Source organism: Giraffa tippelskirchi, chromosome 6, assembly GCF_054371585.1.
Source record: "Giraffa tippelskirchi isolate mGirTip1 chromosome 6, T2T-mGirTip1v1.2.pri, whole genome shotgun sequence".
NCBI lineage: Eukaryota > Metazoa > Chordata > Mammalia > Artiodactyla > Giraffidae > Giraffa > Giraffa tippelskirchi.
The window spans coordinates 161,619,468-161,641,772 of NC_137280.1; the positions used below are offsets into that span (position 1 = coordinate 161,619,468).

Below are 22,305 nucleotides of genomic sequence, written 5' to 3' on the forward strand. Positions count from 1 at the left end.
TTTATTGTCTGTCTCTATCAGTTTTGATCATGCTCTTCCTTATCTCAGGGTTTAGGATATTTTTTCCTAACAGTTTTCATATGTAACTTCTTTTAAAAACATAAATGTAGAGAACCCATCTTAGAGAAAATGTGAAAAATAGGACAAATGTAAATAGTACATCTCTGAATCTAACTACTAGAATTTTAATATATTCTACTCAGTTTCTTAGAAAACATTTACAAGTGTACTTATGATAATTAACTATGATAATAATTATAATAATAAACAATTAAAAAGTATACTTGTACTAATAACCAGGGCCATGTAATTTTGCTTCAGGCAATACTTTTTTAAATACTAGCATTTATTCTTGAACAGTTTTTAGTAGTAATATTCTAAAAATAGCCAGATATCTTATCCAGTGGATCTGTGATAATATCCTAAAACATTCTCCTACTGTTAGATGGTAAGTTGCTTCTAATTGTCCTTAGTGTAAAGCTGGACCTTACTAAATTTAACTTTGCATATGTTTTGGCTGATTTCCTTAGGCTAGATTCATTGGCTTGTGAATAATGAGAGCAACTTTGACAAGGTATTTGCCAAATTGCTTTCTAGAAGAATTGCACTATTTATATTGTCATCAGGAATGAATGGGATGGTGAATTCATTGCACTTTTACCAGCATTTTGGGCATTTAGTTACTTATTTATTTTTGCCATTTTACATGTCAAATGGTATTTGTTTTAACTTACACTTTCTGGCTACTAGGAAGTTTAAATATTTTCAGGACTATATTTGATACTGTTTTTCTTTTTAATGTTAATTGTCTAAGTTATTGCCAGTTTATCTGTTATATTCTTAGTGATTTTCTTTTGGAAGTTTGAATATTCTGTGTTTTACACACATAAAAATGTAATCAAGTTTTTAAGCCACTGCCACATTGGTTGAAAAATTTCCAAAAGTTTTTGTTTTTTTTTTAATACTAACATTTCAAATGTTATGATGATATTTGCCATTTTCCTTGGTGTATTCTTTGTAAATTCCAAGCATAGAAACTGACTTCTTTGTGATTTGGTTTGATAAGTATTCAATATTATTTTCATTTTCTTTGGCTTGATTTTCAAAGCATTCAACTTTTTAATACTACATCTGGAACTTGTTTCAGCATATGGTGTGAGGTGAGCATATTTGACTTTTAAATAATTTACTATGCTATGACCCAGCTGCCTGATTTCCCTTACAAGTTGCCAAATGCCCAGTGAAAGAAGAATGCTCTTATATTTTGTGTTTGTTGAGATAGCATCTGTTACTTTATTAAGTATGCCAGAATTTTTTTACTGAGGAAACTATGCCTTAGCTGAGAGTTACGTTTGAAACGCTGAATTAATTCTTTCAGATGGGAGGGATATATCTTATTATTTGGTATTTTTTTATGCTACTCTATTTATTATAAGAGCACACCTTAGCAAAATAATGTAGCTATTTTGTGTTTTTTTCAAAAGTACTTTAGCCTGTAAAATGTTAATGTATCTTTTTAATCTTATAGATGGACTTGGATATCAAATTTGAGTTTGAATTATAGCTCAATAACTGATTGGTTAAGTGGTTTTATGCGAAGTTTTCAAACTTTTGAGCCCCTGTTTTCTCTGTAGAAAATGTGGATAATAATACCTACCTTACAGGACAATGGTAGCTATTAAAGTGAGGAAACAGGTAAAATGCCTGGTTCAGTTCAGTTCAGTTCAGTCGTTCAGTCATTTCCGACTCTTTGTGACCCCATGGACTGCAGCATGCCAGGTATTTAAAAAAAAAAAATGCCTGGTAGGTGACCTGATAGAGAAAATATAGACTCATTGCTTTCTTTTCTAAATGGTACAAACTATTGACCATCTGAATTGGTAGAAAAGAACAAATGCTCCTGGAAAAGCTCACTATTTGACTTTGAAATAGCCACTATTTGACTTTGAAATATGTCTCATTTAAATTTGAATATAGTTATTTCTGATCTACACTAAATACCAAAGCAAATCTTAGCCTTGGCTAGAGTTCATCTGGCAGTCTTCTGATGTTGTTGAAACATTCAGCCCTCTAGACTCACAGAAGCTGGGCTTTTCAAATAAGACTACTACTTTTTCTTGCATACATGCTCAGTAGCTCAGTCTTGTCCAACACTTTGCCACTTCATGGACTGTAGCCCACCAGACTTCTCTGTCCATGGAATTTTCCGGGCAAGAATACTGGAGTGGGTTGCCATTTTCTACTCCAGGGGATCTTCCCGACCCAGGGATTGAACCCATGTCTCTTGCATTGGCAGGAGGATTCTTTAACACGGAGCCACCTGGGAACCCCAGGACATTTTTTCCTTAGTTGGATTTACAACCCTTGCAAGGCAGTACAGTATAGCAGGCTGCATATAGGCTGTGCTTTAGTCTAAGACTTTTCAGTCAATGCATTCTTTGATTATTGTAAAGGTACTTTTGCCATAAAAAGTATGAAAATAGCAAATATATTTACTGTGAGAACACAAAAACGTGACTTAAAAACTAGTTAGTATTATAATAGTCCTAGAGTGTGAGTCAGCAAACACTTATCAAGTTGTCTTTTTGAATCAAAATGATCGTTGAATTCAAGGTGGGTTGGTTATAGCATGAATGAAATGGGAAAGAGGAAGCCATAGCTGTCACCTCAGAGAGAATCAGCAAGATGGCTACACAATGCTCTGAGACACCATAGTGCTTGGCACTAGTTCTCAAAAAGAAACTTCGTGGTATTTGCAGAATGTGCTGATGCGTCTCATATTAAAATCTGTCCTAGTGTAGGTATATATTCGGGAGTTTAGTGCAAATGCACTGATTTTCAAAAGTCTTGAATTTATCCTGCTTATGTCTTTTATCAGTTAGGAAAAATACTTCAAATAATTGCATCTTAATTTCTTCATCTGTAAAATGGAAATATGATTGCATACTTCATAAGCATATTACAGGAAATCAGATAGCATGCAGAATAATGCACAGTATAGATATTTTGCCTTAAAAGTATTGAAATGGCATTTGGGGCTTGATTTTTTTTGATTCTGATTGAAACTCTTGTTTGGTTAGTTCAGTCACTCAGTCATATTTGACTCTTTGCAACCCCATGGACTGCAGCACACCAGGCCTCCCTGTCCTTCACCAACTCCTGGAGCTTGCTCAAACTCATGTCCATTGAATCGGTGATGCCATCCAACCATCTGGTCCTCAGTCGTCCCCTTCTCCTCCTGCCTTCAATCTTTCCCAGCATCAGGTCTTTTCCAAGGAGTCAGTTCTTCACATCAGGTGGCCAAAGTATTGGAGTTTCGGCATCGGTCCTTCCAATGAATATTCAGGACTGATTTCCTTCAATATTGGCTGGTTGGATCTCCTTGCAGTTCAAGGGACTCTCAAGAGTCTTCTCCAACACCATAGTTCAAAAGCATCAATTCTTTAGTCCAACTCTCCAAGGTCCAACTCTCTTGTTAACACTATTTAAAACTCTGCATTTATTATATCTAGCCTTCCCTGAGTGTTGGTTTCAGGGATATTTTATTTACTGTTGACCTTAATACACAAAAAGTACATCATATTCTATTTTTGCTCTTGATAATTATAAACTCAGGCCCTCTTTATGGACATTTACCATGTCTTCGAAGATGTTTCCATCTCTGAAGGATTTCTTCACTAGCTGTGACCGTGTTTTATAGCCTGATCTCCATTTGATCTTGGCTTCATGTGGCTGCTAAATTCTAAAATTTCTAGTGTAGCTCGTTATGAAAATCTTCCAACCCTTTTCTGAATCTGGCAGGCAATTTGAAAATAACTTTCTTCAGAAAAGTGAGAGCATAAATAATAATGAAGCTAAAATGAAAATGAGAGGCTGTAATCCACTTGTGAGCGAGAGAAGAGCAAGGTTTCTACTCATTTGGTTTGTTGGTGGCTCACCTGATTTTGTCAGCATATGAAGACTGCTTTTTTAAATCACTTTTCAATTAGTGCTCTAGTTTTTTTTTTTTCCTTGCAAGAAAAAAAGCAAAAAAAATAACTGTATGCTATGATTTCTTGAGAACTTAAAGAGAAAGTGAAAAATGAGTTCTTCTTACTCCTTCTTTTCTAGGTTCTAGTTCTCACATTGAGCTAATGACTATGAGTTAGATTCAGTCCTTTGACCTCCACCTAAACGTGGATAAGAAGTGAACAGAGAGCACCATCATGGGAGCTCCAGACTTGGGCTCTGTAATCAGTGTTGTATCTTCAGCAAACCCTTAAAGCTCTGTGTTTCTCACTTTTGTTACTTATTAAGCAGGGTAAGTCATGGCTTCCTTACATCATGGGGTTATTTTGAGAATCAGTTAAAATGATGAATGTCAAAATCTTTTGCAAAACCAAAATGTCATTTTTAGACGCATGTAAAGTATCCCAAATACGTGATGCTTCCCCCTTCTCTTTTGTACTAACTCTAACACATTCAATTATAAATATCAATGTAACATAATCTCATAAAACAATATAAGTAAAAGTCTTATGGAACACACACATATACAGTACTTTTTCTCATTTGCCGTCATCGATGACGCTTGTCGAATTATCTTCTTGGCACAGCATTAACTTAGGGCTCAGGTATGTCATAATTCCTCATTGATGTGCTTGCTCTGGAAATTTACTTAAAGTAATTTGATGAAAAGCTTTGTTAATTCAATTATTGAATTCCATGCCTTATATTTAAAGTCTATAAACAAAAATTACAGAAAAGTACTTAAGTTATTGCATTATTTTAATACTGTGATTGAATAGCTTTTGTGTTTGAGATTGGTAGGCAGCATATTTAAGTGATGTGTTCATGAAAGTGAAATATTAAAAACAGCTTATGAAAATCTCCCATCTGGCAGTTACAATTGATCAGAAATCTACTCTTCAGCATTATTTTGAAAATAGCATGAGTTTTTAATTAAAACTGTTCATTCGATTTATTAATGTAAGTAAAACCTCCCATTTGAACAGGTTTAACTTGAGAAAGTGGTTTTCTAAAGCCCCTTTATGGATTGAATGATACAATTTTCAATAAAGAATAGTTATAAAAGATGTCAGACGTTTATTCTCCATCAATCTTTTTTGTGTTCTCTTTAATTTCGAAATTGAACTGTGGACATAATTCTGCTTGCGTAAAAATATTTGATAAATTCATGATCTTAATTCTATTATTTTAAATCTAAGCTAACTAAAAGGATCTACAGAGAAAACTCTTTCATAAACTGTGTGAAGGTATTCTTTATATCAGGTAATTTAAGTAAAACTGGCATGGACAAGAAATAAGCACATTATTTAGCTTAAAATGTCTCACTTGGAAACAACAGGCAAAGCATTTTTATTTGATGATATCCAATGCTTATTCAGTTGCTGTGTTCATTGCACACATCATCTCGTTTAATCCTTTCAGTAATCCTGTATTATCTACATTTTACCTGGAAACAAATTGAAGTTTGGGAGCTATGTAATTTGTGAATAAACTTCAGGAGAGGGATTCCAGATCAGGCAATAGACCCTCAAGCCACAAGCACTTCCTCACTGCTCTGAACTGGAGTCTAGACCCTGCTTGTCCTGTGACAGGATTATAAGGACAGTGCTACTAACTTCTCTCTGAGAACCCCAGCACCTGAATTACAGGCTGTGGTGTTTCCCAACCATGGTTATTGATCAAAAATGGATTATCACAAATGTGAATTGAGAAACTGTAAAATGGGAAATCCCTTTTTTGACGTGTCTGTTCCCCAGGGAAATGTTTGTTTCCCTTATGTTTTATACTGGCTAAACATCATGTTGATGTGTTAGATCACAAATGGGTAATTTCTCCCTGTGTTCATTGCAGTGTTATTGCTCATGTGTTCATGATAATTCCTCTCCTTTCCAGGTGAAAATTTAACAGACAGAGACAGTTTATTTTTACTTGAGCCCTCTAGGTGCGAGAATAGGAGTGAATGGGGAAAGATGTGCACACCTGACTCTCCTGCCCTGGTGATGTCTGTATTTTCATAACACCCCCATGTGAGAGATTTCTGCAACGCATTTAGTAGCTAATTGCAGCATACTCATTCACCAGGAATTGAAAGTCAATGTGCTTAACTATTGACAGTCTTCTTGACTATGTGTATACGTATATACACACATATATGCACATATGTCTGTGAGCATATATGTGCATGTGTGTATGTGTGTGTGTATATATATATATATATATATACATACACACATATAATGAACATGGGCTTCTCTGGTGGCCCAGATGGTAAAGAATCTACCTGCAATGTAGGAACCACCAGTTCTCCCTGGGTCAGAAAGATCCCCTGGAGAAGGGAATGGTAACCCACTCCAGTGTTCTTTCCTGGAGAAGCTCATGAACAGAGGAGCCTGGTGGGCTACAGTCCATGGGGTCGCATAGAGTTGGACAGGGCAGAGTGACTAAGCATGCACATATGTATGATGAACATGATTGCTCATAAACTGAGAGTTCAAAGCCATGAACTTTATGTGTTGCTGTTGTTATGGGACTCTTAGTCTATTTCATAAGACTTGGAATAAAGAGGTTCAGAGGATCTTAAACCTTATGTTATGAATAAGTAGGGCTTCCCTGATAGCTCAGTTGGTAAAGAATCTGCCTGCAGTTCAGGAGACCCTGGCTCGATTCCTGGGTCAGGAAGATCCCCTGGAGAAGGGATAGGCTACCCACTCCAGTATTCTTGGGCTTCTCTTGTGGCTCAGCTGGTAAAGAATCTGCCTGCAATGCGGGACACCTGGGTTCGATCCCTGGGTTGGGAAGATCCCCTGGAGAAGGGAATGGCTACCCACTCCAATATTCTGGCTTGGAGAAATCCATGGGGTTTCTATATAGTCCATGGGGTTGCAAAGAGTAGGACACGACTGAGTGACTTTCACTTCACTCTGAATAAGTATATGGTCATGAGACCACCAGTGTGTGTATCTGCCATTGAAACCATGTATAGATATAGATATGCTTTCTTGTTCAAATTGTCCAGTGTGCTGCTTTAGTATATTACTAATAGTCATGTGCCTCAGCATGGGAGCAAGGGAGACTGGAAACTGGTTCTACCAGCAGCTCAGCTCTTGTGAACCCAGGAAACTTCACTGTGCTGTTTTTCAGTCTATATATGTAATTCATATTCTGCTTGTAACTCCGAGTTACAGCTTTATTATTTTATCAACATTACTCAAAAAAGTAATTTCCAAAAGCTTGGAAGTATTTCTACTGCTATTTCCTAACTTTTCAACAATTAAGTTCCATGAGCTCTGGAATATGTTCCCTTGCAAATAAATTCCAGAATATTTAGTTTTTAGTTGTTCATTTACCAGTACTCTAAGTTATAACAATAATTATTTATCAGAACTTATAAATACTCATACAGAATGAATTGATTTTAAATGTGTGAAAAAGCCAAGATTAAGGGAAAATAAAAACAAAATATTGAACCGGAGGTGAGATTGATATATAAAATATTGCCCTCAAGTTCTATACATTTGTTAGGGATAGATCACAAATTTGTCTTCAAGGTTTCTGGAAACCAATCAGAAAATAGAAATGTGATCTCTGTCTCTAGTGTAAAAGGAAATGAATTGCTTTGAAGAAGCATATTTACTATTCATGGAACCAAGATCAGGTAGCAAAATTTTGTATATTTGTATATTGTAAGGAAGAAAAATTTAAAACCTATTTATCACAGAGTAAGGTGTATCATAGATCTGTTTTGTGTAAAATCCCTAAATATTGGGAGCTATGACCTTTCCAGGGCCTTTCCTAGTGGCTCAGATGGTAAAGAACCTGCCTGTAATGTAGGAGACCTGGGTTTGATTCCTGGGTTGGGAAGATCCCTACCCACTCCAGTATTCTTGCCTGGAAAATTCCATGGACAGAGGGACTTGGCAGACTACGTTCTGCAAAAAGTCAGACACAGCTGAGCGACTAACACTTTCACTTTGGGCTTCCCTGGTAGCTCAGCTGGTAAAGAATCTGCCTGAAATGCAGGAGACCCTGGTTCAATTCCTGGGTTGGGAAGATCCCCTGGAGAATGGATAGGCTACCCACTCCAGTATTCTTTGGCTTCCCTGGTGGCTCAGTCAATAATCTGCCTGCAATTCAGGAGACCTGGGTTCGATCCCTGGGTTGGGAGGATCCCCTGGAAGAGAGATGGCAACCCACTCCAGTATTCTTGCCTGGAGAATCCCCATGGACAGAGGAGCCTGACAGGTTGCAGTCCATGGGTCGTAAAGAGTCGGACACAACTAAGCGATTAGACACAACACATCACCTTGCCATGGTATAATACAACAAAAATCATTTTGATGGGAGAGGAGTAGCTATATTGTGTGATCCAGTCATGCCACCTTTTGATGAGCCAGCTGGTGCAAAGAGAGATTTTAGAATGTCAGAAGTGAGGCGCAATGTCAGGTCTATAAATGGCTTTAAAGCTTCAAATTAAACCGTTTTATAGTAAAACATCAGTTCAGTTCACATGCTCCTGATCCTTCTTGGAAATGGATGGCACTTGTTGTTTCTGAGTAAAAGGTTCTAGTTACTCTACCAGCTTTAGCAAAGAAGTCCTAGAGCCAGGAGTAATAAAGGCCCAGGTTGGGATGGGGGAGGAAGGGGGAGAGACCATTTCTCACTCATCTCCACCACTCCAGGACCTGCTAGTGGAATGCCTGGCACATGAAAGGAGCTAGGTACTTGTTGCTTTATATTGAGGTTATTCCTGACCCAAGCTTAAAAATTAATTCACTGTTTTAATGGAGGCACATAACTTTGTTTTTGAAAGGAGAGAATGATACTGATCTCAATGGGATGTTTCTAGGACAAAATAAATTAAGATATAGTAACACTGATGAATAAAAAGTGCTTGGTAAATATTTGCTGAATCAATTACTGAACTCTAAACACTATGTAATGTAAGAGGTGAGAAATGAGTGGATTATCTCAGTACTGCCATGATAAATATTTTAGTGGCAAAACATCTATGCTAGTATTCTGACTGATGTTAATTTAGTAAATAATCTCAGTTATAAGAATGCATTTTTCCTCATGAGGCTTGATGTAGGTATATTTTATTTTGAATGAAGATTTAAAAAAAAAATTTGCAGAGGTGTTTCATTTTGCTTTTTCCTATTTATGTTAGCCTTCTTTCAAGAAAATCGCTAATACCATTGATCTAGATTCTAAAATGAATGGACTGCATAATCTTGATGATCCTCCCTAAATATTTATTTTTCTCTATATTGATACTTTACTGGTATTATGCAGTAGTAAGTTCAGATCATATTACGTGATTTAGTAGAGTCTAAGTTTTGTCAATTAAGTGACAATAAGTTGAATGATGGACAAACCCTTGGTTTCTAAATATACTTAAATTTTCTAGCCTAATCTTGCTAACATATTGTCATGTTTATTAGTAAATAATTTGTCCTCCTCCATATATTATCCTTCAATAAAATAATACATTTTTGTCTATTCAAATGATGCAGTTTTCTTCAATACTGCCTTGGAAATTCATTCTCCAATATTTGTTCTTAGATTCTCTTATACTATGTATTGTACTGTTAAGGTATAGATTTCCAAACTGGCCACAGTTTGGTTTGAAATAACATTTTATTTCAAAGGCCTGTTTATTGGCAACACTTTCTTGAGCATTATGAGGCATAATCATAGATGTTCTGAAAACTACCTTTGACTAGGAATTCTTTCTTTACTCTGCTGTTTTATTTATTTGGACATAGAAGTTGTGTAGAATTGAAGAAACAATAAACAGTGCCATTTTGAAAATAATTTTAGTCTCATATTTATGCAGGTATATTTATATGTTTAATCTTATCACATTATATATTTGGGTAAACTTTCACCCATGCAGAAGTCGAAGTTTTTTCTGCTGTTTTTCTTTCCCTTGATCTACCTCCTGAAGGATTTTTGAAAGTTTTGGTTTTATCCTTGAGAAATATATACCTTTTCTTCTAGATCCTCTGTTCTCTTCTTATTCCTGTTAATATAGGCTTTTTTCCAGATATTTAAATTTTTAATTTTATTATCTAAAGTTCTATAATACATTTAAATACGATTTCTAATCTGTTACTTTCCAATCTATTGCTTTAAGCTAACAGAATTTAACTCACTATAATAAAGAAATTATTTGGTCGTTTTGAGCCATCTGTGTCTTTCCTGACTTGGTTGATTTCAAATTTTATAATTTTACTTAATTATAGCCTTTTTACCTTGTTTAAAAGTGATGATTTAGATATTGACTTCATTGGGCACTGTGGTGGTTATTAATTTGCCAACTATTTCCAGTTTTCACCTTTTAGACATATGACAGTATATAACTTTCAGGCCTGTTGTGGTTGTGAGAAAGGGTCCATAGGACTAGTTCTGTCTACTGAATTCTGAGCAAGAGTAATGTATGTCAATTCTGGATCAAACTATTTTCTTATCAGTACAGGCTCTTCTGCAGTTATCTTACTGCCAGATACAGTAGCTGACATCATTTAAGATGTTGGCTGACCTGTCAGAACCTAGGTCCTTGAGTCAAGTCAATGACCAGAGCCAACTGCTGGACTACAGTTGACATTTATCATAAGCAGAAATAAACTTTTTTCGTTTTAAGGTGCTGAGATTTGGGAAGTGTTTGAAACTGTAACATAGGGGCTTCCCTAGTGTCTCAGAGGAGAAGCCAATGGCACCCACTCCAGGACTCTTGCCTGGAAAATCCCATAGACCGAGGAGCCTGGTGGGCTGCAGTCCACGGGGTCGCTAAGAGTCGGACACAACTGAGCGACTTCACTTTCACTTTTCACTTTCATGCATTGGAGAAGGAAATGGCAACCCACTCCAGCGTTCTTGCCTGGAGAATCCCAGGGACGGAGGAGCCTGGTGGGCTGCCGTCTATGGGGTTGCACAGAGTCGGACACGACTGAAGGGACTTAGCAGCAGCAGCAGCAGTAGGGTCTCAGATTGTAAAGTATCTGCCTGCAATGCAGGAGACCCAGGTTCAATCCCTGGGTCAGGAAGATCCCCTGGAGAAGGGAATGGCTACCCACTCCAGTATTCTTGCCTGGAGGATTCCATGGACAGAGGAGCCTGGTGGGCTCCAGGCCATGGGGTCACAAAGAGTCAGACACAACTGAGTGACCCACACACTTTGAAACTACAGCATAACCTAGATCGACTGGAACAGGTTGTGTTTGGTTTGACCTTTTCTGGGTGGTGCTAGTGAAATTTGAAATTGCAGTGCTCCACTCAGAACCCTGCAGATCCCACTAACAATCAACACCCTGCCCACCTTCTGTGTGCTTTTATATCTCATAGCCCTTGAATTTCTCATCAGAGGCCCGCCCTCAAGTTACTGGTGTCACTTACTCTTGGGAGCCTACAAACCCGTGATTGACTGGCTTGTGAAATCCCAGCTTCCTTACCTGCCGAGAGGACAAGTTTGAGATAAACATACCCTCCCGAATTCCCTGTCAGGGTCAGTGTGAAGCTACCTCTGTGGGAGCTTACCTGAAATCTCACCCTTGCTTACTCCTTCCCCTTTCTGTGTCTTGCTTTCTTGGCTCCCTTGTAAGTTTCTGCTGGGAATTCTCTCTTGATAAGTCTCTTCTGCCTCACGTTAAAACCTGTTCTGTGAAACCCTACCTAAGATTGAGAATGAAATATATAATAGGTAGTTTCATAACAGTGCTTAAGGAAATATGCTTGGCTAGACTTTAATCAGTGCAGATGGTGACTGCAGCCATGAAATTAAAAGACACTTGTTCCTTGGAAGAAAAGCAATGACCAACCTAGACAGCATATTAAAAAGCAGAGACATTGCTTTTCCAGCAAAGGTCAATCTAGTTAAAGCTATGGTTTTTCCAGTAGTCATGTATGGATGTGAGAGTTGGACCGTAAAGAAAGCTGAGCGCCGAAGAATTGGTGTTTTTGAACTGAGGTGTAGGAGAAAGCTCTTGAGAGTCCCTTGAAACACGGGGAGATCCAACCAGTCCATCTTAAAGGAAATCAGTCCTGAACATTCAGTGGAAGGACTGATGCTGAAACTCCAATACTTTGACCACCTGATGTGAAGAACTGACTCATTGGAAAAGACCCTGATGCTGGGAAAGATTGAGGGCAGGAGGAGAAGGGGATGACAGAGGACCAGATGGTTGGATGGCATCACCGACCCGATGGACATGAGTTTGAGCAAGCTCTGGGTGTAGGTGATGGACAGGGAAGCCTGACGTGTTGCAGTCCATGGGGTCACGAAGAGTGAGACTTTAACTTACCACAGTATATTAGAAAATGCCAAAGTTTAGAAGGTTCCTTTTTAGCTTCAAACCATTTAAAGCAGGAATTTTGTCATGTTCAATGTTCTGTTATTTATTGGATTGAAACAGTATTGCTGCTTTAGTTTTTTTAGTAAGGCTTGATTTTTATATCATCATTACATCATTTCTTCGCTTTGGGTGGTGGACTTGTAATCGTTCTATCTGTTTATAGTCCTCAAACATCTTCAGAGCTCAGGTCACATTATAAGATACATTTGGGGCTGGGTAAAGCTTGTGATCACATAAAAAAGCAGAGCTTACTGGCCACACACAGGGGAAATTTACCCGTAACCTCTCATTATTGTAATGCTTTCATAAACTGTTGTAACTGGCCATTGATCGTGATGGCATATAAAAGTAAATGGGGAAAACCCCACTTCTTTCTTCTATTGCTGCTTTTATGTGTAGACTGTTAAATGTTATTAACAAGATTTATCCTTTTTACATCCTATCCACTTTGGTGTGCAATTCTGAGTGATTTTTCTCCTTGCTTTACTTAATTTCTGAAGTGATATTAATATTTATATGTTTGTTTAAAAAGATACAATGCTTTAGCAGTTTTCAAATATGGAATTTATTTTGAAGTATTCTTACATATTTTTACGTCACATTAGGAAAAGCCAAGTGGAAAGCATAGACCTCCTGAAATGGTGAGACCAACCTCCTGAAATGGTGAGAATCCTTTACTGCATCACCTTATAGGTTAATGGGACTCATACTGACAAGTGAACCAAAATCAGAGCAGCACTGTGTCGTTTGTTTGGATGTGTGTCAGACTTTGAAGAAATGATGCATTTCCCTTCTTGGAAAATGTCTCTTGTGAGGTGAGGGTCCTTGAACTTTATTATTTCGGTCAAGGGTAGAAGAATTGGTGGAGAACTCGTATATATTATGGTTAATGCAATTAAACCCCTATTAATTTAATTGCTCTTTATATTTTTATCAGTCGTTCTAGTTTTTCCTTCTTACATCATTTCTTGAGGTAACTTTTATTTACATCTGGTTAATAAGACCAAAAGTTAGCAGAAAATCTTTAGATGCCATGCATTTTATATGGATGCAGGTGAAATCCAGCTATCTTTTCTCTGTGCCTCTGAGATAGAGTCAGGGCTAAACAATAAATGATGTATCAGCTCACAGTAAACATTTGGAAAATAATATGCCACCATCTATTACATTTTAACATTTACACATATCTTTTTGGCCTAGCTTATTCATTTTCAGGAATGTAGTATATAAAAATAAAAGGGATAATATATAAAACATATATATATATATATATATATATATAAAATGGGGGTTTATTTTACCCTTGCTTATCATTTCAAAGACCTGGAATTACTCTGAATATCTAAAACTAAGTGAATGGTTATATAAGTGAAGGTGCAATTTTAATAGAGAATATTTTGCAGCTATTAATATAAATGAGTTAAACTAATACATCCTAATGTGAATAGATGTTCTTGATTTGTAAAAGGGCAGTTATAGGAAAACAGGTATTGTATGAACCAATTTCTCTTAAAAGAAAAAGCTCTCTGTATTGGTATGAGCATAGCATCAAACCTCAAAGAATATATACTAAAAATTCAACATTTAACCCAGGGGCAGCATAGCTGGGGAAAGAATCTAAGCTAATAACATTTTAATGCTTCTGTATTATTCAGCATGATGTAGCAGCTACACATTTCTTTTGTAATTTTGAAAATGATAAAGTTTACAAAGTTTTCTGAAGAATAATTCAGAGATAAAGATAAATGTGTCTACCTCTGTTATTTAGGAAACACTTTAATTATCATTAAAATTATTTTCTTCTAGGTAAGCATATCTATTTTTCTCTAAGGGTTTCTACTTTTGGTTTTGACACCAGATTTCTTTTGGAGTACATAAGCAGGAAGACTCATTTCAGACCTTATTTATATGTTGTATCTAACTGTTATATATGATGTAGAAAGAGAGAAGTAACTATGTTGCTGCTGCTACTGCTGCTAAGTCGCTTCAGTTGTGACCGACTCTGTGCGACCCCATAGACGGCAGCCCACCAGGCTCCGCCGTCCCTGGGATTCTCCAGGCAAGAACACTGGAGTGGGTTGCCATTTCCTTCTCCAATGCATGAAAGGGAAAAGTGAAAGTGAAGTCACTCAGTCGTGTCCGACTCTTAGCGACCCCATGGACTGCAGCCTACCAGGCTTCTCCGTCCATGGGATTTTCCAGGCAAGAGTACTGGATGGGGTGCCATTGCCTTCTCCTGAAGTAACTATGTAAAGATGACCAAATAAATTCACATTGTACCATGTCACTAGGCAGAGATAGCTCTTCTCCTTTATAAGTTCACCTTCAAAGAAACAAAGAGATCAGATATCAAGTGGTGATTTCATCGACATCACTAACACTCACCAAACCTCTGGGTCTTTGCTGCTTCTGGACATAAAAAAGACCAGTTTTCCATTCCCTTAAGTTTAGGCATGGGCATGAGACTTCCCCAGCCAATGACACATGAGCCAAAAGAGTGCGCATTATTTCCAGTGAAAGCAATACACCTTTTGTTGTTGTCATTGTTTATTACTGCAACATAAACTATCATGCCCAATTGACAACAGTTACTGAAAAGACTTCAATTGTCTGTGTCATACTTGGATCTTATGCTCTAGGTGTTGTCAGAAGTTTGTATGTAGGAGACACAACCTTTTTTTTTTTTTTTCTTTGAATGGTATTGTTTGTTTGTTTGTTTTTAATAAATTTATTTATTTTAGTTGGGGGCTAATTACTTTACAATATTGTAGTGGTTTTTGCCATACATTGACATGAATCAGCCATGGGTTTGCATGTGTTCCCCATCAACCTTTTAGAATTATCTGTGAGATAAAAGAGTTTTTTAATCATATGAAATTTAATCTCTTACCTAGTGGGCTGTGTCATCAGACCAATCTACGTTCTTATCTTGACTCAGTCATTTACTTAGTTATATTGTACAAGCTACTCTCCTCATCTGGGTGTCAGTTTACATAAGTGAAAGCAAAGAATGCATCCTCGTATCAGGTGGTTCTAGGAATTAACGAAAGTAATGTATGTGACCCAAGGTACTATTTGTAGTGTATGCTCAATAACGGTTAGCCACCTGTTTGGAAGTTCTTGTGAAAATATTCTAAGTAGACTTGAGAAAGTAGAGAGAAAGCATTAAGATAAAAGGAAGAAAGCTGTTATTGTTAACAGGAATTCCCAGTCCCATCAATTTGATTAGCTGTATCCTTTGAGATTATGGAGTAATGTTGAAAGAGTATGTGTCCTTCAGCCTTTTCAGTGTTTAATTGGGTTTATGATATTTATTCCATCATAGAAGAAAAAGCTAGAGATTTCTCACCTAGCTCTAATATGTGTGTATATATATATATATATATGTGTATATATATATATATAGACTAAGTCCTAGTTTATTTTCTGTTTTAAATTTATTGGAATATATTATAATTGAAATACATTATAACTACACTATAGTTCAGAGTCCCTTTCCCATCATCTTCTACCTCACAGGTATTAGGCTCTCAGTTCAGTTCAGTCGCTCAGTCGTGTCTGACTCTTTGCGACCCCATGAATCGCAGCACGCCAGGTCTCCCTGTCCATCACCAACTCCTGGAGTCTATCCAGACTCATGTCCATTGATTTGGTGATGCCATCCAGCCATCTCATCCTCTGTCATCCCCTTCTCCTCCTGCCTCCAATCCTTCCCAGCATCAGGGACTTTTCCAATGAGTCAACAAAGTCAACTCTTCACATGAGGTGGCCAAAGTATTGGAGTTTCACCTTCAAAATCAGTCCTTCCAATGAAGGACACCCAGGACTGATCTCCTTTAGGATGGACTGATTGGATCACCTTGCAGTCCAAGGGACTCTCAAAAGTCTTTTCCAACACTACATTTCAAAAGCATCAATTCTTCAGTGCTCAGCTTTCTTCACAGTCCAACTTTCACATCCATACATGACTACTGGAAAAACCATAGCCTTGACTAGACAGACCTTTGTTGGCAAAGCAATGTCTCTGCTTTTTAATATGTTGTCTAGGTTGGTCATAACTTTCCTTCCAAGGAGTAAGTGTCTTTTAATTTCATGGCTGCAATCACCATCTGCAGTGATTTTGGAGCCCCCCAAAATAATGTCTGACACTGTTTCCCCATCTATTTCCCATGATGTGATGGGACCAGCTGCCATGATCTTAGTATTCTGAATTTTGAGCTTTAAGCCAACTTTTTCACTCTCCTCTCTCACTTTCATCAGAGGCTTTTTAGTTCCTCTTCACTTTCTGCCACAAGGGTGGTGTCATTTGCATATCTGAGGTTATTGATATTTCTCCCGGATATCTTGATTCCAGCTTGTGCTTCTTCCAGCCCAGCATTTCTCATGATGTGCTCTGCATATAAGTTAAATAAGCAAGGTGACAATATACAGCCTTGACATACTCCTTTTCCTATTTGGAACCAGTCTGTTGTTCAATGTCCAGTTCTAACTATTGCTTCCTGACCTGCATACAGATTTCTCAAGAGACAGGTCAGGTGGTCTGGTATTCCCATCTCTTTCAGAATTTTCCAGAGTTTATTGTGATCCACACAGTCAAAGGCTTTGGCATAGTCAATAAAGCAGAAATAGATGTTTTTCTGGAACTCTTTTGCTTTTCTGATGATCCATCAGATGTTGGCCATTTGATGTCTGGTTCCTCTGCCTTTTCTAAAACCAGCTTGAACATCTGGAAGTTCATGGTTCACGTATTGCTGAAGCCTGGCTTGGAGAATTTTGAGCATTACTTTACTAGCGTGTGAGATGAGTGCAATTGTGGGGTAATTTGAGCATTCTTTGGCATTGCCTTTCTTTGGGTTTGGGATGAAAAGTGACCTTTTCCAGTCCTGTGGCCACTGCTGAGTTTTCCAAATTTCCTAGCATATTGAGTGCAGCACTTTAACAGCATCATCTTTCAGGATTTGAAATAGCTCAACTGGAATTCCATCACCTCCACTAGCTTTGTTCGTAGTGATGCTTTCTAAGGCCCACTTGACTTCAGATTCCAGGATGTCTGGCTCTAGGTGAGTGATCACACCATCATGATTATCTGGGTCGTGAAGATCTTTTTTGTACAGGTCTTCTGTGTATTCTTGCCGCCTCTTCCTAATATCTTCTGCTTCTGTTAGGTCCCTACCATTTCTGTCCTTTATCGAGCCTATCTTTGCATGAAATGTTCCTTTGGTATCTCTAATTTTCTTGAAGAGATCTTTAGTCTTTCCCAATCTGTTGTTTTCTTCTATTTCTTTGCATTGATCGCTGAGGAAGGCTTTCTTATCTCTCCTTGCTATTCTTTGGAACTCTGCATTCAGATGAGAATATCTTTCCTTTTCTCCTTTGCTTTTCGCTTCTCTTCTTTTCACAGCTATCTGTAAGGCCTCCTCAGACAGCCATTTTGCTTTTTTGCATTTCTTTTCCCTGGGGATGTTCTTGATCCCTGTCTCCTGTACAATGTCACGAACCTCTGTTCATAGTTCATCAGGCACTCTGTCTATCAGATCTAGTCCCTTAAATCTATTTGTCACTTCCAGTGTATACTCATAAGGGATTTGATTTAGGTCATAACCGAATGGTCTAGTGGTTTTCCCTACTTTCTTCAATTTAAGTCTGAATTTGGCAACAAGGAGTTCATGATCTGACCTACAGTCTGCTCCCGGTCTTGTTTTTGTTGACTGTATAGAGCTTCTCCATCTTTGGCTGCAAAGAATATAATCAGTCTGATTTCGGTGTTGACCATCTGGTGATATCCACACGTAGAGTCTTCTCTTGTGTTGTTGGAAGGCTCTCAGGCAGACAAGATAGTGTTCCCTATCTCCCAACTCTACTTCTACTCTGAGAGAGCAAATACCAGGAGAATTGAGCAAATAGCAGGGGAATTGGAATTGGAAAATGCTAGAACTTATGCTTTCTGGAAATTGAAGTAGTTCATGGACATCATTTATTCACATACCAGACAATGGCACAGTGGGATAGGAGAGCTGCCATCTTGATACGTTAAGCTGTTTATTTAAATATATCCATGCTGGTGCTGACAGTTGGGATGGAAATGCTTAGTAACTTAACTTCCACTTACAGTTTTGGAGTGTATGACCTATTTAGACAGATTGGGGCAATTCAAACTTTCCAGGTTGTGACATGGTAGTTAAGACATCTCCCTTACCAAGAATTTGTTTAGGGATGGCCAACTCTGGCCATTGATACATGAGAGATAGTCTAGAAGGCAATTCTGGTTCCCCCACTCCCTCAGTAAAGAGAGATTCACAAATACTAATAGTGTCTTTCTTCCTCTAAATATTGTCATGTTTGGACCTGATGTCTGGAGTGACTGCAGTTACTTTGTGACCATGAGGATACCATTTTTCAGGACCAACCTAACACACTGAGATCTTTGATGATGGTGTTAAAACTCTGAATATATCAATCCTGAAATTACGTTGCTGGAGATTTCATGTTGTGTCAGATGATAATATTTTTAAAGGAAGAAATTTGAGTTAGATATTTTGTTTCTGTGGCCTAAGACTTTTAAATTGATATATGGTTAAAGAGTTGAATTGGGACTATGGTTTGTAATTATTCAAGACTTTGAAAATATTTATTAGGTTTGTGACATAGACTTTGCAAGAGAGAGCCCATGACGAGGAACACAGATGTAATCCCCGTCCTTGTATTTTTCAATTGGTAATGAGACAATTCTACATTACAACATACTGTTAATATACAACTATATCATGTGACATCACATGATAGGTACCTAACTCATCACATGAGAAGGGTGTATAACTCAGTCTTGACATATTGGAGAAGGATTTCCAGAGGGTTTTCTAGTCTGGAATCAAAATGATGATGGGATATATAGCTAGCATATGATAGTAAAGACAGTTGTTTTCCTGGAAAATGAAAGTAATTATTGGTTGCTGTAATCAGGAAGTGCGAATGGTAATTTCATTCCCAGCTATATCCAGAGGCTCAAATTGTATCATCATAAACAACCTAGAGTGTGGAGGGATGGAGTTGCCATCAAAAAGGTGAGTTGGGCCGGTAAGTTTCAGAGAGAATTTCTGGAACTCAGTTTTGGGCCCATTTATTTTGAGATGCCAGTGGTATTGTCAAATGGGTACATCAGCAGGACAGTTCAGTTCAGTCGCTCAATTGAGTCCGACTGCTTGTGACCCCATGGATATCAGCACACCAGGCTTCCCTGTCCATCACCAACTCCCAGAGTTTACTCAAACTGATGTCCAATGAGTCGGACATGCCATCCAACCATCTCATCCTCTGCCGTCCCCTTCTCCTCCCACATTTAAACTTTCCCAGCATCAGGGTCTTTTCAAATGAGTCATTTCTTCACATCAGGTGGCCATAGTATTGGAGTTTCAGCTTCAGCATCAGTCCTTCCAATGAATATTCAACACTGATTTCCTTTAGGATGGACTGGTTGCTGTCCAAAGGACTCTTGAGTCTTCTCAGTACCAGAGTTGAAAAGCACCATTTCTTCAGAGCTCAGTTTTATTTATAGTCCAACTCTCACATCCATACATGACTACTGGAAAAACCATAGCTTTGACTAGACAGACATTTGTCAGCAAAGTAATGTCTCTGTTTTTTAATATGCTGTCTAGGTTGGTCATAATTTTTCTTCCAGGGAGCAAGCATCTTTTATTTCATGGCTGCAGTCACCAAGTGTAGTGATTTTGGAGCCCAGAAAAACAAAGTCTGTCACTATATCCTTGTTTTCCCATTTATTTGTCATGAAGTGATGGGACTGGATGCCATGATCTTAGTTTTCTGAATCTCGAGTTTTAATCCAACTTTTTCACTCTCCTCTTTCACTTTCATCAAGAGGCTCTTTAGTTCTCCACTTTCTGCCTTAACGGTGGTGTCATCTGCATATCTGAGGTTATTGGTATTTCTCCGGCAATCTTGACTCTAGCTTGTGTTTCATCCAGCCCAGCATTTCTCATGATGTACTCTACATATAAGTAAAATAAGCACGGTGACAATATACAGCCTTGACATACTCCTTTTCATATTTGGAACCAGTCTGTTGTTCCTTGTCCAGTTCTAACCATTGCTTCTTGACCTGTATACAGATTTCTCAAGAGACAGGTCAGGTGGTCTGGTATTCCCATCTCTTTCAGAATTTTCCACAGTTTATTGTGATCCACACAGTCAAAGGCTTTGGCATAGTCAATAAAGCAGAAATAGATGTTTTTCTTGAAGTCTCTCGCCTTGCTGATGATCCATCAGATGTTGGCAATTTGATCTCTGGTTCCTCTGCCTTTTCTAAAACCAGCTTGAACATCTGGAAGTTCACAGTTCACATACTGTTGAAGCCTGTCTTGGAGAATTTTGAGCATTACTTTACTAGCATGTGAGATGAGTGCAATTGTAGGGTAGTTTGAACATTCTTTGGCATTGCCTTTCTTTGTGTTGGAATGAAAACTGGCCTTTTCCAGTCCTGTGGCCACTGCTGAATTTTCCAAATTTGCTGGCCTATTGAGTGCAGCACTTTCACAGCATCATCTTTTAGGATTTGAAATAACTCAACTGGAATTCCATCACCTCCACTAGCTTTGTTCGTAGTGATGTTTCCTAAGGCCTACTTGACTTCACATTCCAGGATGTCTGGCTCTAGGTGAGTGATCACACCATCGTGATTATCTAGGTCATGAAGGTCTTTTTAATGTAGTTCTACAGTGTTTTCTTGCCACCTCTTCCTAATACCTTCTGCTTCTGTTAGGTCCATACCATTTCTGTCCTTTATTGTGCCCATCTTTGCATGAAATGTTCCCTTGGTATCTCTAATTTTCTTGAAGAGATCTCTAGTCTTTCCCATTCTATTGTTTTCCTCTATTTGTTTTCATTGATCGCTGAGGAAGGCTTTCTTATCTCTCCTTACTATTCTTTGGAACTCTGCATTCAGATGGGAATATCTTTCCTTTTCTCCTTTGCCTTTCGCTTCTCTTCTTTTCACAGCTATTTGTAAGGCCTCCTCAGACAACCATTTTGCATTTTTGCATTTCTTTTTCTTAGAGATGGTCTTGATCACTGCCTCCTGTACATTGTAAGACAGTTGGCTGTGTAAATTAGGAAAATGGCTGGAAATACACATTTGTGAGTTGTTAGTGTGTATATAGACAGTATTTAAAGCTGTGAAGTGGGATAGGATTATTGTAGGTTTGAGAATGGATAGAAAATTCCCAGGCATCATTCCCTGAGATTCCAACAAGTAAGAGTGAGGGAGATAAGAGACCATCAGTAAAGAATATCAAAGTGAGCACCCATAGATATAGGATAAAAATCAGAAAATTGTGGTCTTGGAAACAGAGATATATAAATATAAAATGTGGAAAGGATGAAAGAGAAAGACATTCACAGGCCCCCTCCAGAAACCTGTGTCTATGCCTTAATAATCAGCCTTCTATTCAGTGTTAGGGATGGAACTCACATATTCCCAGTAAAGGTCATCCTTCCTTTTTCTGTATTTCCCCATTCTCTCTAATGGGCAAAGAACAGTTTGAGCTAACTATAGAGGTATTGATTTATTTAATAGATAAAATCAGGTAGGAAATAAACAATACTGCAGTAGAATCAGCAAGTAATTACTGCCTTTATTTTCGTTCTCTAGAATCCTTCAAACCCAAGTTCCAAGGGGTAACTGGGGAACTAAGATCCCTGTATCATAGGTATTATGGGTTCTAGATCACTGCAATAAAGTGAATATTACAGTGAAGTAAGTCACATGTATTGTTTGGTTTCCCAATGCATATAAAAGTTATTTGTACTACACTGAAGTCTATTAAATGTACAATAGCATTATGTCAAAAAACACCAATGTATATATTTCAATTTAAAAATACCTGATTCCTAAAAATTCTAACCATCGTCTGAGCCTTCACTAACTTGTAGT

The 22,305-nt window shown here is 37.8% G+C and overlaps 1 protein-coding gene across 1 annotated transcript in view; it reads left to right on the plus strand.

The window, feature by feature from the left end:
* The window catches only part of LOC145510937 (uncharacterized), a 571,176-nt gene that overhangs the window by 422,219 nt on the left and 126,652 nt on the right, over positions 1-22,305 (plus strand). Inside the window, exon 13 of the mRNA XM_081503112.1 lies at positions 12,965-13,022. The gene's annotated coding sequence lies outside the window, so the exon portion shown is untranslated. The remainder of the gene's footprint in view (positions 1-12,964; positions 13,023-22,305) is intronic.